This window comes from Lissotriton helveticus, chromosome 3_2 (genome assembly GCF_964261635.1).
Source record: "Lissotriton helveticus chromosome 3_2, aLisHel1.1, whole genome shotgun sequence".
Taxonomy (NCBI): Eukaryota; Metazoa; Chordata; class Amphibia; order Caudata; family Salamandridae; genus Lissotriton; species Lissotriton helveticus.
The window spans coordinates 205,087,545-205,109,715 of NC_136062.1; positions in this window are offsets into that span (position 1 = coordinate 205,087,545).

Below are 22,171 nucleotides of genomic sequence, written 5' to 3' on the forward strand. Positions count from 1 at the left end.
GTACTGATCCACAGTGTATCCTTTGTCGTTTTTTATGCTTGCTTTTATATTACTTTTCACTTATAGCAGTAGCATTATTATCTATTAGTTCCTGATGAAAGCACTAGGTGTACATCTACCTTTAAGTGCTGAAACATATCAATCAACAGATCAATAGAGGACAGCTATCTATTGAGACTGTCCTATTGCACTGTTTTTAACTCTTGATCGTATCAGACATAAATAAAGCTGGTGGTCTGGTTACGCTTCAATTTTAGAATTCACATCACTTTTTGCACTGCACTTTTTCCCATACACTTTATCAAATTTAATTTGCTCACATCTGTATCTATACCTTTGAAAACATCATTGGGCTCCTCCATCACTATGGTGGAGTGGTAGCCCTGTTAACGGAGACCCAGATGAAGAAGCATGTCACCTGGAATGGTGAGTGATGGGAATCCATACAAATTGTTGATATTTCTTTAGAGTCTTGGTTAGTTAGAGTAGTTTTTTGCTCTCCTCCAGTAGACGTCGGGGTATATTTTGTGTGTTTATAAGTTTAAAATGGGGCTGTTTCTCCCGATTTGTCTATAAATCTTGGCCCCTGACCCTTGCCTAAGTATAGTGTGTCTTAAGTTTCAGTCTTGCCAGAAAGTGTTAATCATGGGCCCGGTGGAGCCCTGCGCTCTAGAGGATGAGTGGTCTGTGCCTTGTGAGGTGAAGAAGCACAAGAGTGATGTTACTTACCTGGTGGAATTGCAGACTCCAAGGAACCCTTTAAGGGTCCTACATGTGAACCGCTCAAACCGCACTTTGAGATGTCCGAAGTGCTCATGCTCTTGGGTACAAATGATGGGATGGAAAAGGAGAGTGAACTTTTTCCTTACCTCCTGTTTACCCATGAGCAGGATGGGTCGAGGGGGTGTGTGAATCTCTTCTCTATACTGACCCTGGAGCAGCAAAGTGACTTTCATCAGCTACTGGGACAGCTTGCCTCTGTTTTCCTTGATCCCTGGAGTCACCTATTGGTGTACTCACGGTGTAGACACTAGGGACAGTCCACCTGTGCAACAAAAAATGTACAGAAGAATGACGTGCACCCTATCCCCAGAGCTGATGAGCTCATAGATCAGCTGGGAACTGCCAAATTCCTCAGTACGTTTGACTTAAAGTCTAGGTACTGGCGGATTACCTGGACTGATGAGGCCAAAGAGAGATCTGTGTTCTCATCACTGGAGGGGCACTTCCAGTTCTGTGTCATGCCCTGCGGGTAGAAGAACGCAATTGCCACCTTCCAGAGGTTAGTCAAACAGGTTTTGACTGGGCTGAGGATTTCAGTGCCGCCTAACTGGATGGCATTGCTGTATTCAGTTCCAGCTGGAAGGATCACGTGCACAAACTCTGAGAAATGTTATAGGCCCTGCCGAAGGCAGGCTTCACTAGCAAGGCAATTAACTGTAACATAGGGCAGGTATCTGTGGTGTACTTGGGACTCCAGGTAGGAAGCGCACAGGTGGTGCCCCTACAACCTAAGATTGACACCATTCTGGCTTGGGAGCCCCCTCTCCCCCAAGTGAAAGATTTTTTAGGTGCCACCCTTTTTACAGGAGATTTGTTAAGGGCTATGGCACTATTGTTGCTCCCTTTGCCGAGCTGACTTCCAGGAAGCAGCCCATGAAAGTGACGTGGACAGAGGCGTGCCAGACCATTTTAGATGCCCAAAAGGCATTCATGTGCACTGCACCTGTGATCAAGGCAATCGACTACTCCAAACAATTTGTTGTACAGATAGATACTTCAGAGCATGGAGTGGGGGTGGTACTCTCTGAATAAAGAGGGCCTAGACCAACGTCTAGCCTACATTAGCAGTAGGTTACTCCCCAGGGAAGAGAGATGGAGCACAATTGAAAGGGAAGCTTTTGCTGTGGTCTGGGTTCTGATGAAGCTAAGAACCTACTTGTTTGGGAATAACTTCTGAGTACAATCAGACCACAGGCCCCTCAGATGGTTGATGCATGAGAGGTGAGAACCTAATACTGTTGAGGTGGTCAATCTCCCTAGAGGAAATGGACTTTACTGTGGAACACCGCCCTGGTGCAGAACACGCAATGCTTATGTTCTGTCCAGATTCTTCTACCTTAGTGATTAGAATTCCCAGGAGGTTGGGTAGTTCTTCCTACTTTCAGCTGGAGGGAACATGTGATAGACATGGCATCCTTGGCATGTCACAGATCTGGGTTAAATCCATTGCTTTTTTACACACCACGCCATTGCAGTTTAGAATCAGCCAAATGCAAATCACTTTTGATCCTGTCTCTATGGGAGCAGTCCAGCCCAAACTGCCAGGCCAGGTCCTCCCTGGACTAAAAACAAGCAACTAGGGACCAGTTTTCGGGTGTCACCACTCATCAGCCAGGCTAGCTTGAATCTGGTGGTGTTGCGAGCACGGGACGCACTTCTGGTTATTCCCTTCCTACTCCGGGCAACAAATGCATAAATGAATGAATGGATGAATGAATTGGCTTTTATAAAGCGCAGCTTACACTCCATGGAGCATCTTGGCGCTAGTCATAACGTGTCACAGAAGAGAATGAGAAAGAGGGAGAGCTGCCAAAAGGTAAGGGAGGAGTATTTACGTCAGAGACAGGGAGTGAAATTAAATTAACGCTAGACATAGTGTGTCAGTGGCCTTGAAAATCCATGTTTTAAGGGCTTTTCGAAACAGGTTCTCTGAATGGATCAGACGCATTTGGGGTGGGAGCTTGTTCCAGGCTCTGGCTCCTAGCACTCCGATGGATTTTCCACCTTTTGTGGTTAATCTGAATTTGGGGACGGCTAATAGGTTAAGGTTCGATGATCTAAGTGACCTGGAGGGTGTATATCTTCCAAACCTTTGAGACAGGTATGTAGGACCCGACTGGTGGTAGGCTCTGAAAGTGATGAGTAGTATTTTAAATAATACTCTCTTGTGGATGGGTAACCAATGCAGGGTTTTAAGTGCTTTGGAGGCAGATGATTTTCTGGGTAGTTTTAGCACTAGGCGGGCAGCCGCGTTCTGAACCATCTGCAATTTATGCAAAACAGCTTTGTTGGAGCCCGCATAGATGCTGTTGCAGTAATCTAGCCGGGATGTGATGAGGGCCACCGCTACTGCTTTTCTAGCTGTCAGAGGGAGGAGGTCAAAGAACCTTCTAAGGCCTCTAATGATGTTGAAGCAGGAACCTGCCACAGCACCTGCTTGCTGTTTGAAGGACAGGGCTTCATCAAACCTTATCCCGAGGTTGCGGGCCGATGTGATGGTATTGGGTGGGACTTCGGCGTCTTGGGGCCACCAGTTGTCAGGGGAAAAAAGGTTGTTCTGGCCAAAGGGGAGGATTTCAGTTTTTCCTGAGTTGCATTTAAGGTGGTGGGTTCTCATCCATTCGAAGGTTGCAGTGAGACAGAACAAATGATGGACAGAATGTTATGTTATGTTATGTTAAAATTATTTTTAGAGTGCAAGGACACCTCATGGCGCTGAGAGCAGAAGGACTGTGGCAGAAAGATTTCTGGAACATTATTCATAGGCTTGCGAGAACAAGAGAGTTTTAAGGAGAGTTCTGAATTGAGTGTAGCTCGTTACCAATCTCAGCTCATTCGGAAGGGAGTTCCAAAAACGAGGGGCCAGAACAGAGAACCTGAGACTACCAGGTTTTTTTCGTTTGAAGGTGGGGATGACGAGCAAGTTGAGGTGAGAAGAGCGGAGATCACGTGAGGGAACATAACGTTGGATCCTGGAAGAGATGAAAACAGAGCCTTGACCAGCGAGTGCTTTAAAGATGGTACAGCCAAGTTTAAATACACAGCGTTTGGCTAACGGGAGCCAATGAAGGCTCTACAGCAGGGGGCTAGCATGTTGGTGCTTAGGTTGGCGAAAAATGAGCCTAGCTGCCTGATTTTGTACGAGCTGTAGGCGATGAAGCTGGTAAGCTGGAATGCCAACATAAAGAGCGTTCGCATAGTCAATGCGAGAGGTGGCCAGGGCCACGATGACAAGAGTGAGGGCTTCCGTGGTCAAGAACCTACAGATCTACCGGATTCTGCGGAGATGGAAAAAGCAGGAAGAGACTACAGCATTGATTTGTGGCTTCAGTGACAAGTCGCTGCTGATGATGACACCAAGACTTTTTACAGAGTCTGCTGGACGGGGTGGAGTGCCCTGAGATGAAGGCCAGAAACTGGAGTTCCAGGGGTTGATGGGCCCTCCAGTTAGGACAAGCTCTGTTTTGTCGGGGTTAAGATTTAGTTGACTAGAATACATCAATTCACTAATGAAGATCATGGTAGATTGGAAATTACTGATGGATGTATTAGTGAAGTCTATATTGAATACCAACTGGAGATCGTCGGTATAGTTGAAGATTGCGGCCGTGCTATTGCGTAGAGATACAATGAGGGGTTGCATATATAAATTGAATAGAAGAGGCGATAGCGCCGAGCCCTGGGGGACCCCACAGGTCAGTTTTGTTTTCCCTGCCGAAAAGTTGGCCAGGCGAACAGCCTGGAAGCGCCTATGTAGAAAGGATGTAATCCACTTGAGGGCCAGACCCTGGGTGCCGGCATTGCTGACACGGTCGATCAGAAGTTCATGATAGACCGTGTCAAAAGCCGCCGATAGATCCAGGAGCACCAGGGCCTGGGCGATGTTTTTGTCAGCTCCTCTCCTAAGCTCATCCATGACTGCCAAGATGACAGATTCTGTGGAGTGGGCTGGCCTGAAACCCACCTGCCGGGGGTCGAGAAACTGGGAGTGCTCAATAAATGAGCTAAGGCAATTTATAATGTGGGCCTCTAAAATTTTGCTGAGGTAGGGGAGCAGAGAAATGGGACGAAAATTGCTCAACACCGAGGGATCTGCGTTGGATTTTTTCAATATGGGGACAACTACGGCGCATTTGAAGGTGTCCGGGACAATTCCTGATTTGAGAGAGTTGTTGAGGAGTGAAAGCGGCGGGTCGGGGCAGGCAAGGAAGGCCTCTTTCAGAATGTGGGGGGACAACAGTCATTAGGAGTACCAGATCCCACTTTGTTCAGAAGAGTCAGGAACTCTTCTCTAGAAATCAGGGAAATCTTATCAAGCGTGAGGGGGTTCTTACAGGGTATGAGAGGGGTGGTAGGGGAAGTGAGGATAGGGATATTATTATATTAATGGAGGTTATTTTGTCCATGAAAAATGAATTCAATGAGTCACATAGTGTTTGTGAGGGGACAGATTTCGCAGTCACCCGAACAGGTTGTGTAAGTTCATCGACAATTGAGAATATATCTTTAACCTTTGTGGATGAGTTGAGTAGGCGGACTTAGTCTGAAGGATGGAGTCTTTGTATTTTTTTAACATGGCTACATATGCCGCTTTCTCCTCAGAAGCATAGGCTCGCCGCCAACGGCGCTCTGCCTGCCTGAGGGCCAGTTTTTTCTTTCTTAGATCCTCAGAAAACCAGCGTTGGACGTCGTGGGGGCGTTTAGGTTTGATTTTTTTCAGAGGGGCAACCTTGTCACTGGCTAATTCTAGCCAGCGATCAAGGTTAGAAGCCTGAAGAGAGATAGGGACCTGTTCATAGGGAGAGGTGGCTGTTAAGAGTGCGTGGAATTCACCCATATTAGCCCGTTTCCAGGTTCTTGCCTAAAGGTTGCCTGCCAAGGGCAACATAATGGAGGGAGTATAGGCCATAGTAAATGAGATAAGAAAATGATCAGACCAAGAGCAGGGAGAGACTAGGGGTAGTGTGATATCTATATTAGAGGTCCAGACTTGGCCCAGGGTATGCCCCTTGGCGTGAGTAGCTTTGTGGACATGTTGGGTAAAGTTCATGCCTAATAAAGAGTCAGCGAACTCTACTGAAGAGGCACTTTCACGAATATCGGAGGGCCAGTTGTTAAAATCGCCGAGGATAATAATCCTGGCATGATTGATGACTAACTGGGAAATTAATTCACCGAAGAGTTGAGGGAACAGGGGCATATGATCAGGGGGTCGGTAAAAAAGAGCACAAATAAAAGGAAACTTGGGGGAATCAAATTTTAAAATAAGACTGAACAAATCAAACATTCACCACCAGTCACAGAGCTGGGTTAAATACATTGGTTTTTTTTGCACACCACGCGATTCCAGTTTAGATCCAGCCATATTCAAATCAGTCTTGACCCTGCTTCTTATGGGAGCATTCCAGCCCAAACTGCCAGCTCAGATTCTACCTCAACCAAAAAAAAGCACCATGGGACATGTTTTGGGGTAATACCCCCTCATCAGCCAGGCTAGCTTTAATCTGGTGGCGTAGTGAATATGGGACCCACATCTGGTCATATCCTTCCCACTTTGGGTGACAAATGCAAAAAGAACAGATGATGAACAGAATGCTTAACAAATTAAACATTCACCGCCAGTCACAGATCTGGGTTAAATCCATTGCAGAGCATCTTGTAAAAGGCTTTAAAGAACAGATGCATTTATGATATTCATAAATGATGGGATGATGTAATCTTCAAAGTATGATTGGTACAGACTCACATGGGCCAGATAGCACAGCAGCTGAAGTTGCTGCACTACATTGTGTGAAAGAAAAAGTGGAGCAACGCCATATCTATTAAGATGTGGTTCTGTTTTCCTTTCTCCCTTCAGTGGCACAGTATAGGCTACAATTGGAGATAACCATCTTTTGTGTGGTACAACCCCAGATTTTTGCGTTCCTGTTTTTGCTGGCTGTAGGCCTCTGTGCACTTTACCCCTGCTACCCAATAGTAAAGTGCCTGGGCTTCCTCTTTTAAACACGGTTAAATTGACATATCCTAACTGATATATTTAACTTACTTATAAGGCCCTACTATATGGTATAAGGTGTACCCAGGGTACGACAGTGAAATGTCATGAGTGGACTACAGCACCTGTTGTACTATTCACTATAGTGGTAGTGCAAATATCACTGTATCCTGACTGTACCAGCGTAAAAACTGAAATTCAACATAAAACCTTTGTCAAGTCAAAACCTTCCATTCAAATATTATTAAGTCACTGTTATTTGGGCCTTATAGCCCCAAAGGCAGAGAGTATGCCATTTATAAGTAGGACATGTAGAAATTTAATGTTAACATGTTCTAATAGTGACAAGCACTCAAAAGCTATTCATCACAGTGGCAGGCCTAGTTATCATATGTAGAAAATGAGTCCAGAGATCCCAGAGATTAAAATCTTAATACTTAATACTGTGTGGGATTTGCTAAAAATCCAAATCAATGGTGAAGGCAGAGTTGTAATAAATATTAAGGGAAAACTACTTTTAGAAAGTTACCTTTTCCTGCTTTCAGTTCCTGAAGACAAATCTGCATTGGCTCTACAGCTTATCACAGTCAGTAATTTACTTTCAATAGGTGTGAAATGCCTTCCAGGCTCAAACAAAAGGCTGACATGAATGGGCAGAGATGACATCTCTGAACTCCACCGAATATGCAGGATAGGGGCTATGGACATCCTTTTGAGTGTCAAATCCTGCCTGACAGCTCTGCTTGGTTCTCATATAACACTTGGGGCACACATTAAAGGGGATAGGATGCCTAGACAATTCTTGTGGATCCACTGTCTCTTTGCTGAAGTTCTCTGCGTTCGTGTTACCAGACTTTTGACTCTGGTTTTATTGTAGGTTCAGTGTCCACCACAAACTGCATTTTACGTTAGATGTGGTAGGACACAAGGATTACCATAGTTTACTCATCACCTCCCCCTCCAGCCCTCAAAGTCCATGTTTAATGTTGCAAAGACTTTTGCCACCTTGAAAATCCCCACAGTGGGTAGGGTTGCCCTGGGAACTGTGGACTGGACCTACTTCCTCTAGTACCCAGGACAAAAAAGTGGGCTCCAGGGGTAATAAGGCTGACCTCCTGTTTAAGCTACAGGAAACACATGAAGCTACAAGAAGCCTTTTTCCTGGAAGCACCCAGCTGAGCAGTGGCAACTAGGCCTGGACTGGACCCTGCTGTTGCCCTCTGCCTGACACACTCTGAGTCTCTAATTGCCTCCCCCTCAGTGCTGGTGGGGGCTTTGGAAGTGTATTCCTATAGTGGATGGGGATTAAAAGGACAAATCCAGAAGGCAAAATCTTTGTCCAGTATAAATCTGGTTGGTGTATCCGATATGCGCTTCATCGCAGGCAGACTCAAATTGCTTCTAGGTCTTGGTATATCATTTACTATCAGTGCCGCTTTATACTTTTTATGACACATTTTGATGTCATTTTGTTTATAAGTTATAAGCTTAAATCATTAGAAGAACTAGACCCCAAGATAATCTGCCTCCAGGAAACGTGGGCGAATGAAGAGTTTCAGTTTAAGAATTTATTTGTGTACTGCAGTACAGCAAAAAATTCTGTAAAAGGTCATGCAAGTGGAGGCCTAGCTATTTTACTTAGTTGTGACATAGTATGGGATCCTGTGATCTATAAGCATCCATCAAAATGTTGCATTGGAGTAAAATTGAGAATAGGAGAAGATAAACAGAGGCAAGCAATTTTTATTTTATTGAAAAATGTGTATATCCCCCCGGGAGGGCGTCTAATGTACTGGTCTATTCTATTTGCACTTTTGTGCAAAGGTTAGGCAATAATGAAGAATGTTCATGTATAATGATGGTAGGCGATTTTAATGCTAAAGTATGTAATAGTGCAGACTTGTCTTTTTCTAATCTGGAACTGGAGGAGGTTTGGGCTATTCCAGAATTCTGTATGGCTGGTTCATTTAAAGTCGGATAAACGAGGCCTATCACTTTTGCAAAATCTTAGGAGTTTAGACCTTGTATTATTAAATGGTAGATTCCAGGAGGACTCCCCCGCAGCTTATACCTTTCATGGGTCATATGGTCACTCTTGAATTGATTATATGGCAGTTTCCTTTCAATTATTTAATGCATGTATACAGTTCAAGGTATCTGCCACAAATTTGAGTGACCATAATATTTTAGTGGCAAGCATGGACATAAAAATGGAGAAGCCTGAACGTTGGAATCAGAGGAATGAAAATGTCTCTTTTAATCGAAATATTAGGCATACCTGCTGGTCAAATAACTTGCTTCCAAATTTTAAGAGGGTTTTTGAGAATATTGCTCCTAGTCCTAGACAAGAAACTCCGGTCCAGAGGTACGAGAGAGTTTTGACAGCAATTAGACCTTTCAGAAGGAAGAAACAAAACTTAGTGCTCCTCCAATAGTATTAATACCATGGAAAATTAAAAAATTGAATTGGGAAATTAATGGTTTAATTAGAGACCAATTTAGGGAGCCCAGGACACAAAGGCAGAGAGAAATATGTAGGCTAAAACAGGTTCGGAAAAGGAAAATAGCATCGGATCAAAGGAGTGCTGAAGATGAAAATGGGTTAGACTGCGAGAAGTGGCTCTATCTGGGGATACTAGGAAGTATTGGGCATTGATTGCAAAATATTGTGATGGGAGAGAAAAATCAAAACCCATTTTAATCCCAGAAGCAGAATGGTCCATATACATTTCCCAGCTCTATGCTTTAAATTTGACAGTTGGATAGATTGAAGGTTACATCAAAGGGGAAAGATACTCTAGTGCAATGGGCCCAGATGAAGTACCAGTAGCCATAATAAAACAGAATTGTGAAGAATGGGCAACATTTTTGTATCCTTTGTTTGTCCATTGTTATACTCATGGGGATATTCCACAAACCTGGAAGGGAAGTATACTAGTGCCGTTGTACAAGAAGGGCCCAAGAAATTCCCCGGGCAGTTTTAGACAAATTTTGCTCCTGGACGCAACTGGAAAACTGTTTGCAAAGAGTATTCTTAGTCATCTTCAAGAATGGGCATTCAAAAACAAACAAACAGGATTCCGTAAGAATAGTGGCACACTGGATAATATTTCGATTCTGCAAACTTTAACCGAAAAATATCCAGTAGGTCGGGGTGTCCCGTTATAGTCAGCTTTTATTGATTTCTCCACAGCTTTCGATAAGGTAGACCGGGGGAAGCTGTGGAGGAAATTGGTCACTCTGGGGACACCAGGGAATCTTCTAAGATTAATAATTGCTCTCCATTCTTCGACCTGGACAAAGGTTTTATTGGGGGGAACACAAGGTCTCTCGAAGAAAATAATAACATATTATGGGTTGAAACAGGGGTGCCTCTTGGTCCCTTTACTCTTTTCCATTTACATCAATGATCTGCCGTGCAGTGTGGGGCTGAGTATAGGGGATCCCCCTCAATTAGGAAACTTAAAATTGAGCTGTCTGTTGTATGCAGATGATGCAATAATAATAGATTTAACTCCCATTGGGTTGCAAGGACGAATTTCTAAGCTAGTTAGGTACACGGAAGAGTATTTTCTAAAAATAAATATTTTAAAAATACAAGTTATGATTTTTAGCCATCAAGGTTGTAAGGTCAGAAAAAATCTGAATTGGTTCTTGGGAACATTAAAACTGGAAGTAGTACCATTTTACCCATATCTAGGAAAAATATTTACAAATAGGTGTTCAGCTAATAGACATATGGATCATTGCAAAGATAAAGCGATTTCACAAGCCTTTGCAATTAATGGTCTGTACACACATTGTGGGAAAATACATTTTCTCACACATTATTTCAGTTTATAAAATAAAGATCCCACCAACCCTAAGCTATACCAGTGAAACAATAGATGCACAAGAGTGGGCCAAATTCGAGAAAGTGGAAGGAAAGATCTGGCGCCAAATATGTAACTTAAATTGTGCAGCACCGATTGCAGCGCTTAGACTCGAATTTGGTCTCCTTTCCACATATGTGCTATCAATGGCAGCGTGCTTAAGATGGTGTAATGCGCTGATAAATGGTTCTGATGATTTGCTATGGGTAGCGTTGCATCGAGAAATATTTCTAAATATGATGGAAAAAAGTGCTATTTTTAGGAACAATTTAAAACCATTATCAATGTTTGGTTTAGATATGGATGGGGCAGCGGTTCTCTGTAAAACAGCCTTGAAAAGGATAATTAAGGGAAACAATATACGCGGTTTCTCGAGAAAGAGAACAGAAGCATTGATTGTATTGTGGGGAGTAGTATTGTTAAAAATCCTCAACCCTATGTCTTATGGAACCTTAAACATGGAGTGCGTAGGGTGATTTTGCTACTGAGATTGAACTTGCTCCCCCTAAGAATCGTAACTGGTTCTTGGGAGGGTATTCCTAGAAATGAAAGGTATTGTCAGTTATGTCATTTTTGTATACAGGATTTGAATCATGTTTTATTTGTTTGTCCCGCACTACACTCAATACGTCGTAGACATTTAAGGATCTGCTTTTTAAAGTACAATATTACTACTGCAGAACAAGCCCGAAATTGCCTTTGTCCCCCAATCTGAACTGATGTGTTTCAAAATGTTTACCTTCTTTAAACAGTTTTTAAACATATATTAATGTCGTAAAGACCTTTTGAGATTTGTATGTTTATAGCACTTGCACTTTACCTTAGCCCTTTGGCAATTACGACGACCGACTAGTTATGTTTACAATTGTGCATGTGCATTTTCCCAAAAAAAATTCTGTTGTTAGTTATTGGTTGGCAAAACCCACTTAAAAAGGATGCACAGAGCACTTGCACTAGTCCTCTTTTGAGATATGTATGTTTACAGCACTTGCACTCAATCTTGACCTTTCAGTCTGTATGTTTACAGCACCTGCACTTTATCTTGACCTTTCAGTCATTGTGACTGATTAGTTTTGTTTACAACTGTGTATGTGCACTTTACAAAAAGTTTCTGCTGCTAGTTATTGGTTGGGAAAGATTTTCTAAAAGAGGATGCACAGAGCACTTGCACTTTTTTTATTGCATTTACAACTAAGCATGAGCACTTTTCAAATGTTTTTTGCTGCTAGTTGTGAATTAAGCATGGGCTCATCATCAACTTTGTCTTTTAGTTACTGACCTTTAGGAACTGATGTACTTTACTAAATCCTTGCTTCGCTGCTAAACCAGTGTGTACTGTATATTGAAATAGGCGAGTGTATGTTAGTTAATTATTTTGTATTATTAAGTAAGCAGCTGGTTACACAGTATAGTTATTATTATTGTTATTATTGTTATTATGTCCATGATTTAGTACTGTATAGTAAATTTTATATTTTGATATGTTATAAAAAGTTTTATTATTGAATGTTTTTAAGATAGTATTAAGACAAGAAACTCTTATAATTTGGCAATAATACATGTATGACAATCGTATTATTTAAAATTCAAGCCTTTTTGATTTTGCAAATATTAAAATCGACTGCTACTGCTATGTTCATTCATGTTTTTATATGAAAATGATAATTTGTAATTATATTGAAGATTTTTGGTGGAATGAATTGTGTTTTAAAAGTGCATTTTATGTTGAATTCTGCGTAATTATAGAACATAATAAAATTATTGAATTATAAAATGTACTCTTCTTTTCTACTTTGGTTTTTGAATTTGTTTTGTTTTGGCCTTTGACTTTATTAACTTTACAGATAGTTCTTAGTTAATCCTATGTACTCTGTGCCTTAGCTACAGAGGGTTGAGCTTAGTTTAATTTAATTTCTTGGATGGATCACCCTAATAAGGTTTGTGATTGTTCTTTGAAGTAAGTAGTTAGCCACCATAAATAATAATCCAGTTTCTTACAGCTGCCATGCACAAATGCACACACCATTAAGCGGTGGCGCCAGGTTGTAGAACTTACTACTAATAGAGTGATGTACTCAATCGTCTTAGATTCAGTTAAAAAACGAAGTAAAAACGTAGACTAAAGTCAAAAAAAAGTGGGGGGTCTAAAAAATCACGCATTACCATAGGAGACCCATTCATTTACAGGAACTACTACTTTTGTGGCTATGCTCCATGTAAAAGGGCAGAATGTTATCACTCACAGTGAAGTTAGCCAATGGCTGAAGTAGGCTGACCCATTGTCCCATGCTGTGTTTATAATGGGCGGAAGAAAATGTAAATGATACAATAACTGATCAATGGATAAAGGGGCTGGCTGACAGCTCTTATCAGTCAGTATATTATTAATATGATTTTTGGAAAATGCAAAGGTCTTGGCTAACACCAGACCTCAAAAAGAGATACACCATATCCTAAATATAAAGCAAACTTTTCACTTCTATTCTTTACTATATTTGCCTTCTTTATATGTATCTTGACACATTGAAAACACATTACTTTCTGGCCCTCATCCATAAAAAACCAATTGCATGGACAGCATTATCTTGAAAGCATAAATAAAATCATACAAATCGTACAACTGAATGTACGTGACCTATGTTTCTTCCTCCCTTCACAGTTCTACAAGCTCCTCCACCTTCGCCGACACCATTCACTTGTCTTCTAACCCTTCCCACTCTTCCATTTCATATTTTATGTGAAAAGATCTTTTTGAATACATGCATTTTAGATGTTTAGACTCGAGTGCCGACACTGTGTGAAATGCTACTGTCGTCCTGATTATGACTCAGTTAGAAGACATCCAAGGTGCCTGAGACATATGTCAACCGCATGTTTGTAAGAGGCTGCAGACGATTACTACATCCAGATCTAGACTGAGAATTAGATGCAATTTCACACTGTCGTCTGACAGTGTTCTAGCCACTAATACTACGCAATACTTGTTGCTGGCAAGTTTTCTTCTTGCTTATGCGTGACATTTCCATGATTTCAGTGCAATTATGAGCGACTTCCAACTGCCAAGCTGCCAAGTGCAAGGAAAGAGATAGCAGAAATTAGACTATTTTGAGCAGCAACAAGCTCTAAAAATATCTTGAAACTGCTGCAATACTTGTTTTTTAAAAATAAAAAAAACTAAGGGCCACATGTATCAAACAAGCTTTCTGCGATTGCTAAATAGTGTCTTTTACCGAAACACTATTTGTGAATCGCAAAGTGCTATGTATGTAAGGAATCTCCAAAGATTTAGTGATTCCTCAGTATTAGCTAATAGAGATTCGGTAAAGCGAATCGCTTTTAGGTAATGTTACTTCATTCATTCTTATGAGCCTCGGTGTGCATGGTTTTGCATTACCTAATTTGTGATTATCTAATTGGAAATCACAAAATTACTTAATGCAAAGCCATAGGTGCCCGGGGGCCTAAGGCCGCCCTGAAGCAACTTAAAAAAAATTAATGTGCCCATGTAATGCGCACACATGCCCTAGTATGTGTGCCCTACATGGCACTTTGAAAATGCATTTCATGTGCATTTTTCAATGTTTGCACATGGTTACCATTGACTTGAATTCGATGGTAATTGTATTTTCCTAAATGGACACACAGTGATTGCATTAATGAACTGAAGTTTCATGAGGGAAACGTAAAACAAAGGTCATTACATTTAAGGTACGTGGTTATCTAACATGGACATGAAATACCAACAAATTAGTTAGACTGTTTTTCTTTAGCTATTTGCAATGCCTCCACACTCTAGCAGACACAATCTCTCCACTTGAAGTTCTCCTGATTGAGTGAATGTAAGTGCTCTGCTGGACTCACCAGCGCTATCATAAGTGTGTACTCTATGAATGCAAGGATAAGCTAGAGTGTGTCTTTGTTAGCCGGGTTCTTGGTGCACAGGAGGGCAGTCAGTTGGGTGCGGGCAATCAGTGCTGACTGTTACTAGGTTGCAGACTCCCATCTCAGAGGCCTGGGAGGCTGCTTGTATTCCACATGGCTCTGACACCGATTGTGCTGCTTTGATACTTGGCAGGGTAGTCTGCTACCCGACCTCCACTCTTCATTGGTCCGAACAGTCAGCTGAGTTGAACTCTACTCATTGCTTGTGCTCCAACTGTACTGTTGGCAGGCCAGTGCTGTCACTAAAAGTATGCACTCTGTGCTTGCAGCCTGCCAGGCTGAACACATTGCCCCACACACATGTGCCTGGAGGCGAGGGCATGACTAATTTCAAAGTTGATGACAAGTGTCAATAACAGTGCTCCCTGAAATTGTCGCATTAATGCTGCTGGTGCTCTGTGAATGCTGGTGTCACACTAGGCATCAGCAGTGGCTTTCTCTGCCCTCAGCTCAGTGGAGTGCACTGCTGGTGCCACACCTTTCTCTGGCAGGGCGGAGTCCATTCAAAGAGCGCAGCGCGGCCCCTCTTTCCCGCTGTGCGCTGCGTTTTTTAAAAAGCCGCGTTACATGAAGAGCTGAGCTCATCATGAGCGTGCGAGCGGCGTAACTCTGAGCTCGTCATGAGCGTGCGAGCGGCGCAACTCTGAGCTCGTCATGAGCGCGGAAGGGGTTAAAGACAGTGTACCTGGTGTAGCTTGGCTGGGAGGACAAGTGTTCCTCCCAGGCATCTGAACTGATGTGGTGGCTAGGTGATTCTTGTTTTCATCTTAGTGAGGTGAGGGTGTGACCACCACCCGTTAGCAGCGAGTTCCTTGGGGTCCTGCTGAGGGAGGAGGGAGGACCTCTAAAACATTCTCCCTTGCTCAGTGCCTGTTAGTGAGCGTGACCTCATCCCGGTCACGCGTTGAGAGAAGGCACCACTCTGGCCGTAGCAGCGTCTTGGGGGCAGTAAGGAAAAAGGAGATTTGGGGGCAGGTGAAAACAGGGAGGTTTGTTCCCCAGGATTTTTGGGGAGGTGGCACAAGGGTTTTTGGGCTCTTTTTGGGCTTCCTATGTAGCCCAACAAATACATAGATCTGCCACTTTGGGTGCTAGCCACCATTTTATCGTGGTAGCACAGTGCCCGGTACCTAGATAGGAGATTTTTCTTTTTAAAGGACTAGTTGGTGCATTGTATTTTAAAGCACATGTTTTAAATATCGTCTTTCCCAGGTATACCTCATGGTGGCTTCGGAGTCAGGTGATGTGAAGGTAGCCCAGGCCATGCAGCTACTGGCCGAGACCATGCACTCGGCCTCCTGCTAGCCGGGACCCAGCACGGAGGGGATGGCCCTCCTGCCATGTCTCTAGCACAGTGGTGGGAGTGATAATGGCCTGCGCGTCCTGCACAGGCCTCAATCCACAAAAATGCGGGAGGTAAGCAGTATGGGCCACTCTCGAACCAGAAAAGTGTCTCGAGCAGGGTAGCTGGGGCGGTCAGCCCCGGCATGTCACTGAGTACATCAGCAAGCTTGGCTACGCCCAGGGCCGGACTGGGAACCACAAGCCGGGCTTGGCAAAGTGCTCGGCCGTCGCATCCGCTCCCCACTCGGGGGGGGGGGGGGGTTGGTCGGTGCCGCTGATTTCTTTGCCGGGGCCAGTTTTCGGACGATTTTGGTACAAGCCCGATTTTGCAGCTAAGCTGCCAAAACAGCCCTGTAGAAGGACGGCCCCCAGGGGCCCAAAACCGGCCCCAACCCGTATTTATTTTATTTTTATTTTATTTTATATTCTTCTATAGCGCCTGAATAGACCCCCGAAGGGGTATCTCCGCGCTTTGCCAGTAAGAATATCCTCAGATAGATGTGAGTAGTGCATATAAACAGAGAGGGATCAGATGCTGGGGAATAGGTACGTTTTTAAGACCTTACGAAAGGTCAGATGGTTAGTGAGTATTCTCATCTCAGAAGGTAGGGAGTTCCAGAGCTTTGGTCCAAGATGGGCCAGGGCTCGCCCTCCTTGTCTGGACCTCTTTATTCTGGGCACCTGCAGAAGCTGCTGGCTGCCGGAACGAAGGGTGCGTCCGGGGGCATAGGGCAGAAAGATGTTGGCCAGATATTTTGGGCCTTTGCCTATCATGCTTTTGTGGATAGTGCATAAGGTCTTAAAATGTACTCGTGCCCTCACTGGCAACCAGTGGAGCCTAATCAGCAGAGGAAGGGAGGGAGTCCTAGGAGGGGCATTGAGGACTACCCTCGCTGCCGTGTTTTGAATCACTTGCAACTTTTTGAGCTGCCCTTCGTTCGCTCCTAGAAGGAGGCCGTTGCAGTAATCTACTCTGCTGATGACTAATGCCTGCACGAGTGTTTTCCTATGGCAGTCTGGCAGATAGTCTGGCAGATAGGGGAACACTCTTCTTAACATTCCAATAGCTTGAAAGCAGGTGCTCGCCACCTGGTTTACATGGTCCTTGAAGGTGAGTGTCTGGTCTAATAACACTCCAAGGTTTCTCACCATGCTTTTAGGGCTGGGAACAGGGCCTAATTCCAGGGGCCACCAATCCGGTGTCCAGTGTGTAGCTGCATGCCCAAACAACATTACCTCAGTCTTTCCGATATTACATTGGAGGCAATTTAATGACATCCATGTGGATATTGCTTTCATCCCCTCTGCAAAAGATCTTTGTATTGCAGGGGTTAGATCTTTAAAGGGAAAGAGGAGTTGGGTGTCGTCAGCATACGACACTGGTGTAAACCCAAATGATCTTGCTAAGGTGGCCAAAGGGGCCACGTACACGTTGAAGAGTGTAGGACTTAAGCAAGATCCCTGTGGCACTCACTCGTAGCGGCGCACAGGGGGATTGCCCGGTGCCCGCTATGGCCAGTCAGGCCCTGGCTACGCCCGAGCGCCAGGACCGCAAGGTGCCAGGGAAAAAGACAAAAATCAATGTGAGGCCTCACAGAACAGGGCTGAGGCCGCATAGGGCCAAATATGCTCAATGCAGCATTGGGCCTCCCAAAGGGAGCGAGAGGGCTCACTGATGCAAAACGAGGGTGAGGTCACCGCAGATACAAGAGCGGTCTGCTTATAGGGAAGGGGAGGTTAGGGGTTTTTGGGGGGCATTCAGCAGGTCATTTAATTATGGGCCAGGTCACAGGGAAGAGGGCACTGGAGGACAGAATATAGGAGCTGTGCAGGGACAGGGAATCAGCCCTTGCCTGCAGTGGATTTTAGGTAATCCTATCAATAGTGGGTAAGTGAGGAAGTGAAGACAGAGGAGGGAGAATAGAAGACAGAAGACCAGGTATAATGGAGGGACAGTAAATTGAAAGGGGAAGGGACTCTTGGCTATCCATGGTTCCTGCTGGGGCCAGGGCCATTCCGAACAAGGCAGCCATAGTGGAGTTGACTGGGCGGCCCTGGTATTCCAGCGGAGAACCATTGAGGGAATGAGAGCCAACAGGGGGAAGGCCCTTCAGGTAGCTACAATGGAGAATTTAGACTGTAGTGAGGGGGAGGAGCAGAGGGATATGAGGACAGTAGAAGGAAGGCCCAGATTGGGGAGTGCAGCCAGGGATTGGACTGTGAAGCTTCCGAGCAAGGTGTATAAGAGGGCAGGCCACATGGGGGCAGAGAGGGGGTTACATAGTAGTGTCTTGGAGCGGAATCGGACCAGGTCGGTGGCTGTTTTTTTTTTTACGGCACACCACCCAACTGAGTAGCTAGTCGAGGGAGGTGTACCGAGATTCTACAGTTGAAGGTGTTCCGTTTACTAGCACACTGGATCATGCTTTGATTTTTCAGGTTTCAGGGGGGCCAGATTTACGTGTGCCTCAGCGGCCCAAGGGAAAGAGACAGTGCGGCCCGTTTGGCTAGCTGGAATTCAGAGTTGGAGAGCAAGATCACAGCCACAGGAGGGTCCAGCATGACCTTGGCGGTGCATCTGGAAGGATTCCGCGCATACTCCGCCAGGCTGGAATATGTAACCCCGGGAGCATTCTCTGGACCGGCGGCACAGCCCAACGCGCTTCGTCGGCGGTTGGCCACAGGTCAAAGGTTGTCTACCTTCCGCGGGGCATATCTCAGACCCCAGGAGTTTGATCTTTCTGGTTTTGGTCTCTTCTTGCTCCTGGTGGTGCTCCCCAGCCACTGGGAGCACTCTCTTTTACCCCCTGGGTTTCACAGAGGGTGCATTCAGCAGGGAGCTGCCTTCACTGTTTCCCTGCTCAAGCCTTTCATTTGGCTCTCCTCCTAGGCCTCTTTTCTCCCTGCACAGTGGTGGGAGTGATAATGGCCTGCGCGTCCTGCACAGGCCTCAATCCACAAAAATGCGGGAGGTAAGCAGTATGGGGCCACTCTCGAACCTGAAAAGTGGCTCGAGCAGAGAAACTGGGGAGGTCAGCCCCGGCATGTCACTGAGTACATCAGCAAGCTTGGCTACGCCCATGGCCGGACTGGGAACCACAAGCCGACCTTGGCAAAGTGCTCGGCCGCCGCACCCCTCCCCACTCGGGGGGAATGGAGGTGCCGCCGAGCTCTTTGCCGGGGCCAGTTTTCGGCCGATTTTGGTACAAGGCCGATTTTGCAGCTAAGCTGCCAAAACGGCCCTGTAACAAAAACGGCCCCCAGGGGCCCAAAACCGGCCCCACCCATTGCGGCGCACAGGGGATTGCCCGATGCCCGCTATAGCCAGTCAGGTCCTGGCTACGCCCGAGCGCCAGGACCGCAAGGTGCCAGGGAAAAAGACAAAAATCAATGTGTGTCCTCACAGAACAGGGCTGAGGCTGCATAGGGCCAAATATGCTCAATGCAGCATTGGGCCTCCCAAAGGGAGCGAGAATGCTCACTGATGCAAAACGAGGGAGAGGTCACCGCAGATACAAGAGCGGTCTTGCTTATAGGGAAGGGGAGGTTAGGGGTTTTGGGGGGCATTCAGCAGGTCATTTAATTATAGGCCAGGTCACAGGGAAGAGGGCACTGGAGGACAGAATATAGGAGCTGTGCAGGGACAGGGAATCAGCCCTTGCCTGCAGTGGATTTTAGGTAATCATATAAATAGTGGGTAAGTGAGGAAGTGAAGACAGAGGAGGGAGAATAGCAGACAGAAGACCAGGTATAATGGAGGGACAGTAAATTGAAAGGGGAAGGGACTCTTGGCTATCCATGGTTCCTGCTGGGGCCAGGGCCATTCCGAACAAGGCAGCCATAGTGGAGTTGGCTGGGCGGCCCTGGTATTCCAGCGGAGAACCATTGAGGGAATGAGAGCCAACAGGGGGAAGACCCTTCAGGTAGCTACAATGGAGAATTTAGACTGGAGTGAGGGGGAGGAGCAGAGGGATATGAGGACAGTAGAAGAAAGGCCCAGATTGGGGAGTGCAGCCAGAGATTCGACTGTGAAGCTTCCGAGCAAGGTGTATAAGAGGGCAGGCCACATGGGGCAGAGAGGGGGTTACATAGTAGTGTCTTGGAGCGGAATCGGACCAGGTCGGTAGGCTGTTTTTTCTTTTTTTTACGGCACAGCACCCAACTGAGTAGCTAGTCGAGGGAGGTGTACCGAGATTCTACAGTTGAAGGTGTTCCATTTACTAGCACACTGGATCATGCTTTGATTTTTCAGGTTTCTGGGGGGCCAGATTTACGTGAGCCTCAGCGGCCGAAGAGAAAGAGACAGTGCGGCCCGTTTGGCTAGCTGGAATTCAGAGTTGGAGAGCAAGATCACAGCCACAGGAGGGTCCAGCATGAGCTTGGCGGTGCATCTGGAAGGATTCCGTGCATACTCCGCCAGGCTGGTATACGTAACCCCGAGAGCATTCTCCGGACCGGCGACAGAGCCCAACGCGCTTCGTCGGCGGTTGGCCACAGGTCAAAGGTCGTCTACCTTCTGGGGTGCATATCTCAGACCCCAGGAGTTTGATCTTTCTGGTTTTGGCCTCTTCTTGCTCCTGGTGGTGCTCCCCAGCCACTGGGAGCACTCTCTTTTACCCCCTGGGTTTCACAGAGGGTGCATTCAGCAGGGAGCTGCCTTCACTGTTTCCCTGCGCAAGCCTTTCGTTTGGCTCTCCTCCTGGGCCTCTCTTCTCCCTGCACAGTGGTGGGAGTGATAATGGCCTGCACCTCCTGCACAGGCCTCAATCCACAAAAATGAGGGAGGTAAGCAGTATGGGGCCACTCTCGAACCAGAAAAGTGGCTCGAGCAGGGGAGCTGGGGCGGTCAGCCCCGTCATGTCACTGAGTACATCAGCAAGCTTGGCTACGCCCATGGCCGGACTGGGAACCACAAGCCGGCCTTGGCAAAGTGCTCAGCCGCCGCAACCCCTCCCCACTCGGGGGGGGTTGGAGGTGCCGCTGAGCTCTTTGCCGGGGCTAGTTTTCGGCCGATTTTGGTACAAGGCCGATTTTGCAGCTAAGCTGCCAAAACGGCCCTGTAACAAAAACGGCCCCCAGGGGCCCAAAACCGGCCCCACCCATTGCGGCGCACAGGGGAATTGCCCGGTGCCCGCTATGGCCAGTCAGGCCCTGGCTACGCCCGAGCGCCAGGACCGCAAGGTGCCAGGGAAAAAGACAAAAATCAATGTGAGGGCTCACAGAACAGGGCTGAGGCCTCGTAGGGCCAAATATGCTCAATGCAGCATTGGGCCTCCCAAAGGGAGCGAGAGGTCTCACTGATGCAAAACGAGGGTGAGGTCACCGCAGATACAAGAACGGTCTTGCTTATAGGGAAAGGGAGGTTAGGGGTTTTGGGGGGCATTCAGCAGGTCATTTAACTATAGGCCAGGTCACAGGGAAGAGGGCACTGGGGGATAGAATATAGGAGCTGTGCAGGGACAGGGAATCAGCCCTTGCCTGCAGTGGATTTTAGGTAATCATATCAATAGTGGGTAAGTGAGGAAGTGAAGACAGAGGAGGGAGAATAGGAGGGACAGTAAATTGAAAGGGGACGGGACTCTTGGCTATCCATGGTTCCTGCTGGGGCCAGGGCCATTCCGAACAAGCAGCCATAGTGGAGTTGGCTGGGCGGCCCTGGTATTCCAGCGGAGAACCATTGAGGGAATGAGAGCCAACAGGACGGAAGGCCCTTCAGGTAGCTACAATGGAGAATTTAGACTGGAGTGAGGGGGAGGAGCAGAGGGATATGGGGACAGTAGAAGGAAGGCCCAGATTGGGGGGTGCAGCCAGAGATTGGACTGTTAAGCTTCCGAGCAAGGTGTATAAGAGGGCAGGCCACATGGGGGCAGAGAGGGGGTTACATAGTAGTGTCTTGGAGCGGAATCGGACCAGGTCGGTAGGCTGGTTTTTTTTTTACGGCACAGCACCCAACTGAGTAGCTAGTCGAGGGAGGTGTACCGAGATTCTACAGTTGAAGGTGTTCCGTTTACTAGCACACTGGATCATGCTTTGATTTTTCAGGTTTCAGGGGGGCCAGATTTACGTGTGCCTCAGCGGCCCAAGGAAAAGAGATAGTGCGACCCGTTTGGCTAGCTGGAATTCAGAGTTGGAGAGCAAGGTCACAGCCACAGGAGGGTCCAGCATAACCTTGGCGGTGCATCTGGAAGGATTCCGTGCATACTCCGCCAGGCTGGTATACGTAACCCCGGGAGCA